The following is a 13,765-nucleotide window of genomic DNA, read 5'->3' as shown; positions in this document are numbered from 1 at the left end:
ACGTAGCTTCAGTTTATTAGTATTCTAGTTGGTAAGGAATGGCTTACAAATAAAAGTTGGTTAGAAGGACCGATGCTGTCAATAAACAACTCAAACCTATAAGTTTATCTTTTTGGTGAATAATAAAAAAAAAACTTCAAATGACTCGTGTTGTATATTTACTTACTTGAGGATAGTTTATTTTAACAAATTAAGGTATACAATTTACTCTGGTGAAATACTAAAACAAATAAGGATGGATTTTCAAAGTTTCCAAAAAAAAAAAATCCAAACGTTTCAAGCATGTGGTCAAATATATTGTAGTTCAAACTCCAAAAATATTAGCTGTGATGTTCAAGGTGAGTTAAGAAAATGTTTTTCTTTGGTAAGTTTAAAATTTTAATTTTAATTCGTATTTATGGCTCAAAGTTAACACCCTTTAATTTTTATATATTATATCATGGATTAAGGGTCTAAATACCTTTAAAATCGATTTCACTCATTTCCATGTAAAAAATTATACATATATCTTTGATAATATTTTTCTCCCCTCTTTCTAGCACCCTAATTTTTCAATAGAACAAGCCAAAATGACGAAAGCTTGGTAATCTGCTTAATTATTATTTTCTCTACCTACAAAAAACTTGCAACAACAATTTTGCTTTACCGTTAAACTAATCAAGTACTTGCCGCTTTTTTATTATAATAATTCATATTTTATGCGAAAACTGAATAATCTTCAGAGGAGAAAACTAAGAATAATTACAAATTAATATAACCAAAAAAAAAAGAGACAAACAACAATAACAATTGTAACAATAAACAAGCATGTCGCTGTCACGAAAACACCACGCTGATGTTTTTAAGAAGTGTCAGTGAATTTGGCGAAATTTGTCGTTGCAACAAAATTTGCTAATGAGTTGTAGTGATGTCATTAGAGTTGTCAGTTGCCATACGACGGCTGTGCAAGTGTTGCGACATGAATATTACAAGTTAATACAACTAAAACTTCCAATTACACTGCAGCAAGTAGTGCTATGCCAAAGCAACAGCAATAATAAAAGCCACAACAACATGGAGAGGTAAGCAAGTTAAGCAAAAAAAGTAGAATTGCAGCAACAGTCGCCCAGCTGTCTGTGCGAATTTCGCAGTTCGCAGTTAGCAAACATTGCAAGTTGTGCCACCAAATATATATATATATATATATATAAGTATAGCTAACTGTTGTAGTGGCAGCAACAGCCAGAACAATTGCAATCAACTCGGCGTCCGTGCGTGTTTGTAAGTGACTTTGTGCCTCAACAACGCTTTTATTTGAATTGCATGAAATGTTCTAAAGACTAAGTTGTTAGGATCATTAGATTATGTGGCAACACTTGCAGTTGATGCTGTTGAAGCTGCTGATGTTGATGGTGTTGCCGTTGCTGTCAGTTGTGAGTGTATATGGAGGAAAGCTCCGTCGTAACTAAAGTTCTTAGCAGTTGCATGCTACACACATATACACACGCATATAAATCTACTCACACACACATAGAGAACGCGTGTAAAGGAAAAATAAAAACTGCACTAATATAATTGTTACAACTTGCTGTCAGAGTGGCCACTATGAGCACAGTCAAATTGCCAACAGCAGAAGCAGCAGCAGTTGAATAGTGAAAAAAGCAAAAACAAAAGCAAACAACCTAACTGACAATGTTAGCAGACAGTAACAAGCAGATAACTTACACTAGTCACCCTGCCTGCCTCAGGCACCGGCCTTGACACTACCGAGTACATATACTTTGACATTAACGCCACTTACTCGATATTCGGTATTCGCACCAGCTCTTTGTCACAAACCAACTTTACGCTTGCCGAAATTGTGAATTATGAAGTTGTCATGAGGGCACACACACATACTCATATTTTATTATTTTGCATTTAAGTGTAATTAATAACTAAAGGACTACATATATATTCATCTATGTATAATATAAATGTATATATATGTATTTATGGATTGTATTGAAATAGTTTCCTTCTTCTAAGTATCTAGCTCTATTAATTATAATGTTCGCCTAAATGAGAAATGATGGCAATAAATATGCTGCTGTGTGTACGAATAACTGTAAAATTTGTTACAAATTCGCATCAAGCTATTCCCATATTTTATCACTTCCTCTGTATAATTTATGCTCTGTTTAATGTTTTCTACATATATAATGAATTTACGTGCATTTCCGTTAGATATGCAAAATGTAGATTAGATTTATAATATTTTAGTATTTGATAAGTATGCAAGATAGTAAATTATGACAAGACAAGGAATTTCGAGCCACTTCTATAAAGGAGCCAAACTGTTAAAATATTTAAGGTTTAGAGTGATAGTGGGATAACACTTTATTTTTAATATTTACTACTAAAAATTTTTTTTCTTTATAAGAATTATCCCCGGTAGCTTGTAAAGAACTTATCCATACTGAAAATTATATTTATTTAAAGATCACACCTAATGTAAAATTTGAAAAAAACGTACATTTCGATAATCTATAAGCTTTAAAAACAACATACCCAAAATTTTAATGCATTTTTAAAATATTTTTTGAGTTGCAACCTTCTTATGTATAGCCGCTCAGTTCAGTGAGCTCTACCAGTTTATCTTTAAACTCGTTTTTTTCAAAACAGCAAATTTAAAATTGTGTGTAGTTGCAATTCGAAGACAAATCATCCGATTGCTTGGATTTTTTTTCTTCTTATCTTTTATATATTACTATTATATTACTCTACCATGACTTTCCAGTTTTTTGATTGTATAAAAAATGTAATTTGGTGAGTCAAAACTTCATTCATTTGGTTAAATGTCATTATAACATATTTTTACAATCGTAAGTCATTGTATGGCCAAAACGTTATAGATTTGTAATATTTTTTACCCTTTGCTCAGCGTAGTAGCGCACATTTTTTTAATGACTTTAAGTAGCGAATAACTTATTAGCAATTAATTTTTTTAATCAAATTTTTTGGCAACAAAATTTAAACTACTTACAGTAAACTATCAGCAAAAACTGTTCGAAAATGTAGAGTTTACTACCCTACTAGAAATTGCCTTCAATTATTGAAGCTCCTAAATACCGAACAGGGAAATCAAATCTAGTTTGTGGTGAATTAATGTTGGCGTTCTTTATATGTGAAAAATGGCATACACTAATTAAATAATTTATTCATTTTGTCTTTCAGTTTCAAGCTTGTAGTGTAAAATACGAAATTATAGCTATGCCAGCAAATATTATAATTACAAGTAATTAAGAATTTCTTAATATTCGATAACTTGATGAATAAAGTTGTGACTAATTTTCAAATAATGAATAGTTATTTATACAACAAAAAAATAATAATTCGATTACAATTACACGTAGATACGTGAGTTTGGAAAATAATAAATAATTATATATAAATGCCTAACGCTGTTCTTGAAAGCACGAAATCGACTTTAAAGTAATTGATGAAAATATGAGTCCAAAACATTTATTGATGCATTAGGGTCGCTTTTATTTTTACTGACGTCTTTAACTGATTGAATTTGCGACATTACAAAAACAATAATATGTAAAACGTAAATATATGTATAAAATGAAATGCTATAAGATTACATGTGTTTTTCATGAACAATGTCTGCTCCAATTCAGCGTTAATTTCATCTTCATTTTGAGAATTCACTGCGAATTTCAAGTGATTTTATTATCAACTTCAACTTTTTACAGTTTACCGTTTTTTCGCAACATTTTCCAACTGCTCAAACCGATATATACGCTCCTATCACGCATTGCGCTGAACGACGCCATTTTTATTTACTTAATTCAATTAAACTTTTAATGCTACGTCGATGATGCGTTCCAATATCACTTAATAGTTTAACTAAAGTACTACTTCATGTTGTTTATTACTGTTATTATTATGGCTTTTTGCGGATGGCCTCACTTAGCGGCACACCACACCGGCCAAGCTATGGGCGTTGAAGTGTCGAGCACTCGGGCCCAACAATGCGGATGAGTAACCAACAATTCCCTTTTGCAGAACTTTAGTTTTTTTTTCCATTTTTTCTTGCAGCAGCAAAAAGTGGCTAAGAAAGCGTCGTCGTGGCAAAAACGAACAACAAAAGTAGCAAAATTGCAACATCGACGGCAACGCCATAAACTTAAACGTCATTCATTTACTTCAAGTTGCTCGATTACTTGGTCGGCGGTGGGTCGTTGGTTCGTTGGTTGGTTGGACGCTTGGCTGTCGTCGTGGTACGTCTGTTTGCTTGTTTTGCTGTTCGAGTTAATTGAAATTGGCTGCTTTTATGTCCAGGTAAATTTCCAGTCCGATGAAGTGGTATCGCACAGTTTGCGGCAAGAGCGCATGCAATGTCACAACGAAATGAGGCAACAATGTTGCTGCAATTGGCTGAACTTTACAACACTGTGCGCAAAAACTTTAAAGTTTTCAAGGCTTCTAAATCGTATCATTAAATTCGTGCCATCAAATTAAGAAATTCTCATTTAACCACTTTGCACTCGGAGTGGGAGAGGAGTTATTGAGCTGTGCTGCATTTCTTGGAGGGAGTGTGAGGTAGGTACATGTTTCTATCATTTAAGAAATGATCAACTTAGTCAACTTTAAGTTTTTCGAAGAAAAATCATATGATAATAATAAAATTTTCGGAAATATCAATAAAAGTTTTGAAAGCAAGTAATTTTTCACTTCGTTAAGTAAACTGACGCCATTTTGGGTAACGACTAAAAACCCGAAACCAGCCAGTATTTATGAGACCTAGATAGTTACGATAAACAATCGATCGCCCGATTTTCCTAAATATTAAAAGTGGAGCAAAAGCTATGAGAATGTAGTAAGTTTGAAATCCGCATTAAATGTCTGGATGTAAGAAAAAAAAAGTTTTCAAAATCGAAAATATTTACTCAAACAAAAGTGAACCTTTGTAAATGTAAAACGACTTATCGAAGATGCTTTATGGTATAAATTCCTTTCCAAACATTTCGTGAAACAAAAGAACAAAAGGCTAAATTTATGCTCATATAATCATTAAATAATATAATGATAAAATTTTGGTGCAAAAGACAGGATTGCATTCCATAAACACCAAAAGTTGTGTTTAGAGTGACTTAGGTACAAGTTTTGAGTAATTAACTGCGTTTTTAAACTACCAAGGCAAACTTTAAACTACTTACAGTAGATTCCGAGTTTAAACTATACAAAATACGAGGTTTACTGCTCACAAGAATCGAATTAAATTTTTTAAACCAAAAACCACCAAAATGGAAAATATAATCGAGTTTGCGATTTGCATAATAAAACAGTACTGGTTCTAGGTGAGGGGCTCGCATAGTCTGCTAAAAACTGTTGTAACTGAGGAGACGAAAAGGAATATTGGCTGAAGTATCCTTTACTAGTTAATATTTTCTATGTAGATACATAAATAGATCAATTATATAGCATTTACATTTTATTTATTTTTTCATTTATGTTTAAGCATTGTGCACCCAATTCATTTCTTTCGTATGCGTAAATTAAACATTTTCTTAATTGAATTAAAAGCAGTTCAGTGACTGCACACGAATGCAAAATGTTGCAACTCCTGCATCGTGTCTACTGTTAGATCTTCTCACCACAGAATAGGAAAATACTCACGGCGGTCATGATGCCGCTTGACAGTTGGTGTGAGGTTCGTGTGGCTAACGGTTGTGCTTTTGTTTATATACATTGATACGAAAGCTGTCAAGGTTGAATTTCGTAGGAGAAATGAGTAAGGTGTTGAGCCTTGCAGCTTGAATTGAGTGGTGAAAATTATAAATACGTTCTCCTACAGCAAGTAAATAGCGAAACAGGTTGGCAGGATAAAGATAAAATTTATTAAAATGAAGAAGGCACTTTAAAAAGAGCGATATAAATGATAACTACTTGTAGAAAGCTAGATAGGCTGCTGCTGAGAGAATAATCTCATCCAGAATTACTGCTCATACTCGCAAAAATTAGATAGTTGGTTCGAAGTCAAAAAGAAACATTCACTTTAAAATGTATAAAATGTGTAAAATGCATTCCTAATCCTTATATGCATCAACTAGTTAATTTCTATTTTTCTGCAAATTTCAAACAAAATAAATTATTTATATAAAAATGCTTTTCAAAATAATGACATAACACCTTTTTATATTAATTTGCCCAAACGAGTTATTAACTGCAAACATGGTTTTAATTACCATTTAATTGTAATGAAATTGAACCACAAAATAATTATGTAAATTTTCAAAAAACCCATCTACACACGTATGCACGTAATATTCATGTGTCCACGTGAGCAAATAAATTGTTTTGCGATTAAAAGCAAATATTATTTTTACCATGCGAAGCCGCGAAAATGTGTAATATCAAGAGTGGTGTGGAACCGCAATATTTACGAAAACTAATTAATACAAAAATCAATTAAAAATTATTGTAAATATACTCGTATATTCGGAATATTAATGTCTTTGTGGAATTAAATTTATATTATTAAAATTTGTTTTGCTTTTTGCTAGTGATTATGTAGTGGGTGGTTCGTATGCTCACAATCCAAGCATATATATAATGAATTAATTTTTCGTATATGAATTAAGTAATATTTTTTATTACAATTCATTCGATTAGTTAATCGTTGCAATTTTCATTTTATTTCCAGGTGCATTCTGCAGGACTCTCCATCAAAAATCCTCTAGTCAGTTTTGAAAGGAATATTACAGTTACAGTACAAGTATTATCTCCGTCCCTTTCATCCATGTTTGCGCAATTTGCTGCTCACATAATGAGCTAATCTTGATCGTGATGCAGTTGGGCATCTCATGAGAAGCTTTTTTGTTTTTATGAGAGGGGTGGGCATCACTGTTGGACGGGGTGGGTTATAAATGAGGTTAGTTGTTCTTATCGTCGAGTTTTAATGTTCACTCCGATGAATAAACGTCGATACACAGCCCTAATTAGATTGATATGTGTGAGAATTGAAATGTGATAGGTGTAGGATTTCAATTATAGATTTGTTCTATTAGAAGATTGGAACGGCTGTTCGAGAACTTGTTTGCAATTTGGGGTATTATCTTGCTGTAGCAAAAGTTTTAGTTGTGCAGCTGAGAACAGTTAGTGCAACAAGCGAGATAAATGTTACTTTGTGCAGATAAAAAATATTATATATTGGTGGCAAAGGAATATGTTGGGTTTAAATGTGTTTTATTATATTCCTCTTAATTGAGAACGTTGTATAAATGTTATGAACTTCGTTGTATTTTGGTAATGTTAGCAATTTATTTAATTTTTTTCGCACCTAAATAGTATGAATAACGTACATTTATTTATTTAGTTCAATAAAATACATTTAATTAATCAAGCAAAATAACTGTTATTGCTTTTATTTTCCAGTTCAGCTGTAAAATAAAATTAACCGATCTAATCGTCATTTATTATTTAAGTGTAATTTTGTATAAAAATTGACTGAAAAGTATTAAAAACTTTTTATTAACAAAATTTTAGCGAAATAAAGTTTTTATATTTGTTAGCCATTACAATTTTGAACAACAATTACATATGCCATAAATCCCAAAAGCCATAGTTATATGTATGTAACAATTTCATTGTTTTTATTAAGAAATTTTATTATTCAAACATTGACATTTTTAACTTTAAAAGCCTTTCCAAAAATTTGGTTAATAATTAAAACAATTCTTGGAAAAGTAAAATGCTGAATTTGAGTGATGTTTGTATGTTATAACTTACAAATGTATGATTGTATGTGTGTGGGTATAATAACGGCCTAAAATAGTGTTATGCCAATTTTTGTAAATTCGTTGGATCGAATTTGTATTGTTTTTTTAGAAAAATTTTTATTTGATAGTGCGATATGGGAAAAAAGAAATATCTGAAAATAACTACAATAACTTGATGAAAAATTATGTTTTTTTTGAAACCAAACAAATAAGTGTGGTTTCGGCTAATTTTCATACACATCGCATTAGTGGCATTCGCTGACAGCTGGGCTTAGTAGATAAATTTTCGTCGCAAAGCAGACATAAATAAAAACCCAAAAATGTTATGAAAAAACGTGTGAAAACAATTTGAAAAACGAAATACTTGTCACTTCGGCTGAAGAATGACACAAAAAACAATAAAAAATGTGTGCATATGTGCGTAAATGTATATGTGGCAATAGTTAAAAAAGAGTACAAGTCTAGACTGTTTGCTGCAAATATTACGCCAATTTTTCTGCATAATTTGGCAAATGTTTTGCGTGTTCCACATTTTATTCGGTACTTTGAATGATAAATTTTATTGAAGAAACTAAAACAAAAAACAAAAGCATTTTAGTATTAAATGTGAATGAAACTTGAAGGTTAATAATATAACCCTTGATTGGCACTCTTGCTTTGGAATATTTATGTGTGGATCGACGGTTGGTGCTGAAGGCTAGTTACAAGCCTTTAGAGCGTGCCTACAACGAGTTTTGATGTTTTTATTGGCACGTAAAACGTATAATTGCATTCTCTTATGGTAATAATGAAACTGCAGTTAGAGCTTTTTGACAAACATTTGGCTTTCATCGCTTATTCGCTAAACCTAGTACAAATTTGTTGTGGTAGCGTTAAATCAATTTTATATTTTTTCATGTGAGAATTGTCTGTCATTTTTTCTACTTCAACGTAATCAGTCATGACGAACTTTGTCAACTGAGTAACTGAGAGACTATGAAAACAATCACCTAAGTCCTCGTAGTCACATGGAGCTGTATGTTTGTTTGGAGGTCAACTATCTCTCTCTCTGTCTCTAAAACTCTGTATGATCATTAAGAGATGAACCTTCTTATCAAAATGTGATATTTGTAGGTCGTATCGAACATATAACTCTTATAAACCATTGGCATAATTTTATAAAGCAAGCTGACCTTTCACTTTAATCAATTATCCATATGCTCTCTTGGGTTGCATTCAATTGGATAACAAAGTTGTTGCTTACTCATGTACTTTTTTGTGTCAGGAGAGCAAGCATTGCACATAGCACAGAAGTGGCGTAATGAAGATGGCTAATAGCCAATGACTTGTATACTCTTATGACTCTGTATTCAAAAAATGATGAGAATAATAAAAAATGTTGCCTCCATTCTAGAGCGAATAAAAAAATAGTGATATGTTAACATAATACCCTTAAAAACCCATATAACAAATAATTTTCTGCAGAACATTCATAATCAAATATAATATTAGTATCTCTGATATCGGTGAGGTAGTGAAAAAACGCTTATCAGAAGGCAATGCAGGTGTATTTAAATACAATAAAATGTATTGAAATATAAAATATTACTTTGTGCTCGTGCTTTATTTTCGCTTTTATTTGAGAGCATAAAATCATATGTGTGTACGTCTTCTGTTTTTTTTTTTGGGACATATAGATAATTTTGTACCCCCTTACGGGTTGCCGTTGACAGCAAACGTTTGGGTCAATTTAGCAAATGTGCCGTACACATGTGGCCAAATGTTCTATTATGCCTTTCAGTTAAGCGATTCCAAATAATTGTTGATCAATGAATTGGGCTCATTTTGGTAATCGGATATTAGTAGTATTTCATTGTGTTTATTTTCGGGAGCCCAGATGGCTTTCCTCATAAAATTCATAAATTAATTGAGGTGAAAAAAAGCATTGAAAATTCTTTTTACATTTCGAGGTTTCCGTGAAATACTATGAAATTCACTTTTTTATGATAATTTGAGGAGAAGTTCTAATTTTTGGTTTGATTTCCAATATAATAGGGGCAGCAATAAATTATTTAAAAAATATTTCCATTCAATTATTTGCTGCACCGCAAATAATTACCAATGAATCTCAAAGGTACTCGTATGTATATCATTCTGTGTTAACAACGTCAATGATTATAGGCTAAAGTTCAAAAGCGAACAAAAGTGTAATCGCAATTATTCTGAGTGAAACACGATAGCAACAACGCTGTAGGAAATCTGGCATTTTAAAATAAATATGTGCTTTTTTGTAAAAAAAGTTTGGCAAAAAAAGTTAATATAAACTTTTAGTGTCCAAAAACAATTGTTTTTTTGTACTGTATTAATTTATATATTTTATTTCTATCATACCATTTATTTTATAATCTCAAAAAAAAAAAAACTCTTATTCTCCAACATTGCTCTTCCTTATTTCCTACAGGGTCAAAATCAATCACTTGGTTAGTCATTCATTGTTGCATGGTATTAGTAAACTGTTGCGAAAAAGTAATTAATTTTTTACATACCTATATATGTATATGCAAAGCAATATTTGTTTGACTTAATTGTGAATAACAAATGCCGGCATTGGTTTAATTCAAACAATTGCCTGCAAACTATGCAACACCTGCACTTAAAATGTTAACTGTAAAGTATATACGAAGGTATTACATATGCTAGTTTAAATTTCTTTATGGAAAAAAAAAAATTTTTAGGAAAAATTTCAACATAAAAATTAATTGGTTTAAAAATGTGTGGGAACTGGAACAAAATCAGATATAACGGTTTAATATTTACTTATATTTTAATTGTGGAGCACTTTCTTATGTCTTAAAATAAAATAGTTGTAGTTAAATTAGTCAGAACTTTAAAATAACAATTAACAATTTTAATGTACCTTTTCGAAGCAACGAGTTTTAAAAATATAATTTGGCCAATATTGTTTAATAATTTTTAATTATAAATAATTTGTGACCTCAAGTTAATATTTTAGGAGTATATGAAGATATACTTGTGGGCATCTAACTCAGTGCACTAATTTCTATACAAAAATAAGACTAAAGATGTAGTGCATTATAGCACGAAACCCTTGTTTTTTTTTTACTCTTGCCGCAACTATTGGCACTTGCACACCAATATATAATTACGCCTGGTATGAAAAAAATCTTAGAAGTACTCACTTCTGTGTTTGTTTTCAAGTTGGAAATACCTAACCTTAGTTCACGAATAAATAAACAGCAAAGTAAATAAAAAAAATAGTTTTTTTACTAAACAACTGTACAAATCAAATAATGTGTGCTTAACATTGTAAAATTGTAGAATGTTTTCTATACGAATTTTTAATAATTTTGTTATAAATACACCTCTACTTAGATGATGTACAAGTATATAATAGTTATTTGAAGGTTATTATTATTATATTAAAACATGTTTTTATATGAGTTAATAAGTAAGAACAGCAAAACTCGATTTTTAGAAGTTTTGAAGCTTTTACATTCGAACCTCAAACGATACTTTTTGTATTTAAATGCTTGTAACTTGACGCCTTATATTTTAAACTGTTGACAGAGTATATAAAAAAAAATCTGATTTGTCACTTACGTTGTTTTTCGCTGTTCTGTTTCTTGTGGCGACAGAGCATTTTAGAAAAAAAGACGATTGTTAGGTGCTGAAAAATGGTTCATAAAAAGCGAGGACAACGTACAAGTATTTACAAAGAATTACAATGCTTTGTGTATTTTTCTACGCAAAAAAGTTTGCGTAAGATTTTTTTCGATTCAAGGAGGTCATATGATAAATTTTTCTCTTAAAAAAAGTAACTAAATCAGATCAAAATAAAAACGTTCTTTTACTAGAGATAGGCTTACAGCAGACACTGAAACACTTCTGAGAGTATTCTCTGCCATGGAATAGCTCTCCAGCAGCCTTTCAGAGTTGTTTTTAAATTTGTGGGAGCTTCTTTTGACAGACGAAATCAAGGCAAATGACAAAAAAGGTTCTTCCGAGCTTCTAATATATCTATATAAATGGTATGCATAAAATATTAATGCATACAAGTATATTATATTTAAAATTTCATAACTTCAAAAAAAATGTGTTTTCTTTTATTAAATAATAAATAATAGAAGTTCTGTTAACTAGTGTAAAAGCACTATTTAGGTGAATGGAAACTTGTGAAATGCATTGGCAATATTTGAGGTTATTAAAATAATTGCGCGTGCCAACGAGGCGTGGGAATTGTCTGCTAATGCACGAATAAACAAAGGTATATGTACAAAAATATTTCTAGCTCAACAGAATTATCGAAGTACAGGGAACACAACAACAAAGTTCTGGTCTATGCCATTTTGACCTGTGTGGCTTTGGTGTTGCTGTGAATTGGCTAGTTGTCATTATTGCTATTACAATGCATTTCCACTGTGTGACTGCTGCTGTTGCTACAATAATACTGCTGTTGCACGTAGCATTAGCGTTGAAATGTTGCATGTGGCAAGCATTTGACGTTAGCTAGCGCGCATATCAATGGCCAGGCGCCTAAATGTTGCTGCCATTATTGTATTTTATTGTATTGGTTATGTGATACCTACAAGCGCCTTGCTAATTAGGTCTGAGGTGTTGGCAGCTTGCTGGCAGAGGCTGGCGGGCAGGCGGCGAAGTGTGAGTGTGAATGTGCGTCCGCAATCATTGATAATTCGCAGCTACCCAGCGATTCATTCATAAACTAACATATGTCTGTTCTTACTATATATAACAACAACAACAATTGCAAAACAAGCAATTACGCGTACTCATGCGCACCACAGAGCTCATTCATACATAAGTACATATGTATATGTGGTAGGTAAGGTTGGTGTGTGTGTGTGTGTGTGTGTATTAACAGCTGTATTAGCTTTAGATATTTGCTTGTATTGTAAATAATGCAATTTGTGTAATCAATCGTTTCTAATTTATAATTGAAGAATGAAATTGAATTTGGTTTTGTCATTTTTATTGTGCTATGTTGATTGTGCAACAATTAGTAAATTAATTTTTAGCTAGATGGTATAATTGAATTTAATCAAAAACAAAGGGTGTTTTTCTCAGCGGTTTCTATTAAAATCAGCTGTCAGTAAACATATGTTTTTGGACATTAATGTGCCATACTCGTATAGGTACTTTGAGCTATTATCATGTCAAAAACTTACACAGGAACTCCACTTAAAATTTGGAAAAATTATTTTTAAAATCAGCGTTCTGTGCATGCAACTTAAAGAAAACTATGTAAACATCGTCATTTCAAGCTTTGCCTTACATATTTTATACCAGATTCGTTATTGTGAGTGACCCATATAACAAATTGCTTTAAAAATTATGAATATGAAATTTTTTTAAAATTGATTTTCGGTAAAAATAAAAATTTCTCCATGAAAGCAAAACACGCATCACTATTGCGCATACGTCAGAGCACATGTTAGCGCTGGGTTGCAACGTAGTTGTTCGATTCACTACTATACAAATTTTGGCGAATCGAACACAGATAATATTTTATATCTGAGCTTGAACAATTTCGAAGATATTCCAAAGGATTCCAGGAAAAGTAAATGTCTGGTGTATCAAGCGTACCGAAGTCAAGTTTGATACATACTTTTTGAAGGCTGAAGAAGGGTGGAATGTTATCTGTCACTTTCTACACTAGTTTTTTGAGAAGAGCTTTAGGTTTGACGAGATAAAGTCTGCTACATAAAGTGCCTCAAAATAGAACTGTTAGCCTGAACTAAATTCCAGAAAATTTGTGAACCAAAAACGCCGAAATATTGGTCACTCTAAATATTTATTTTTTACATTTTATTTGTTTTACTGTCAATACTTTTAGTTAAAAAAGTACTATACTTCTAAAAACACACCCTTTATTCAAATAATTTAACTGCAATGATAATAACTAAGATACGCATTTTACTATAAAACCATTTTCTGTGTGATTGTTGGTGGGGTTTTCAATTTAAGTTAACTTCTCTTCTTCTTCTTTTAGTTAAAATTGT

At 31.5% G+C, this 13,765-nt stretch overlaps 1 protein-coding gene across 3 annotated transcripts in view; it reads right to left on the bottom strand.

Annotated features, from left to right (window-relative positions):
- Window positions 1-13,765, bottom strand: part of LOC106614537 (sodium-coupled monocarboxylate transporter 1) — a 107,985-nt gene that overhangs the window by 42,465 nt on the left and 51,755 nt on the right. The gene's annotated exons all lie outside the window — the stretch shown is intronic.

The sequence above is a fragment of the Bactrocera oleae genome, chromosome 2, assembly GCF_042242935.1.
Source record: "Bactrocera oleae isolate idBacOlea1 chromosome 2, idBacOlea1, whole genome shotgun sequence".
Classification (NCBI taxonomy): Eukaryota; Metazoa; Arthropoda; class Insecta; order Diptera; family Tephritidae; genus Bactrocera; species Bactrocera oleae.
The sequence above is the reverse complement of the archived record's forward strand: the minus strand, read 5'-3'. Positions and strand labels throughout refer to the sequence as shown.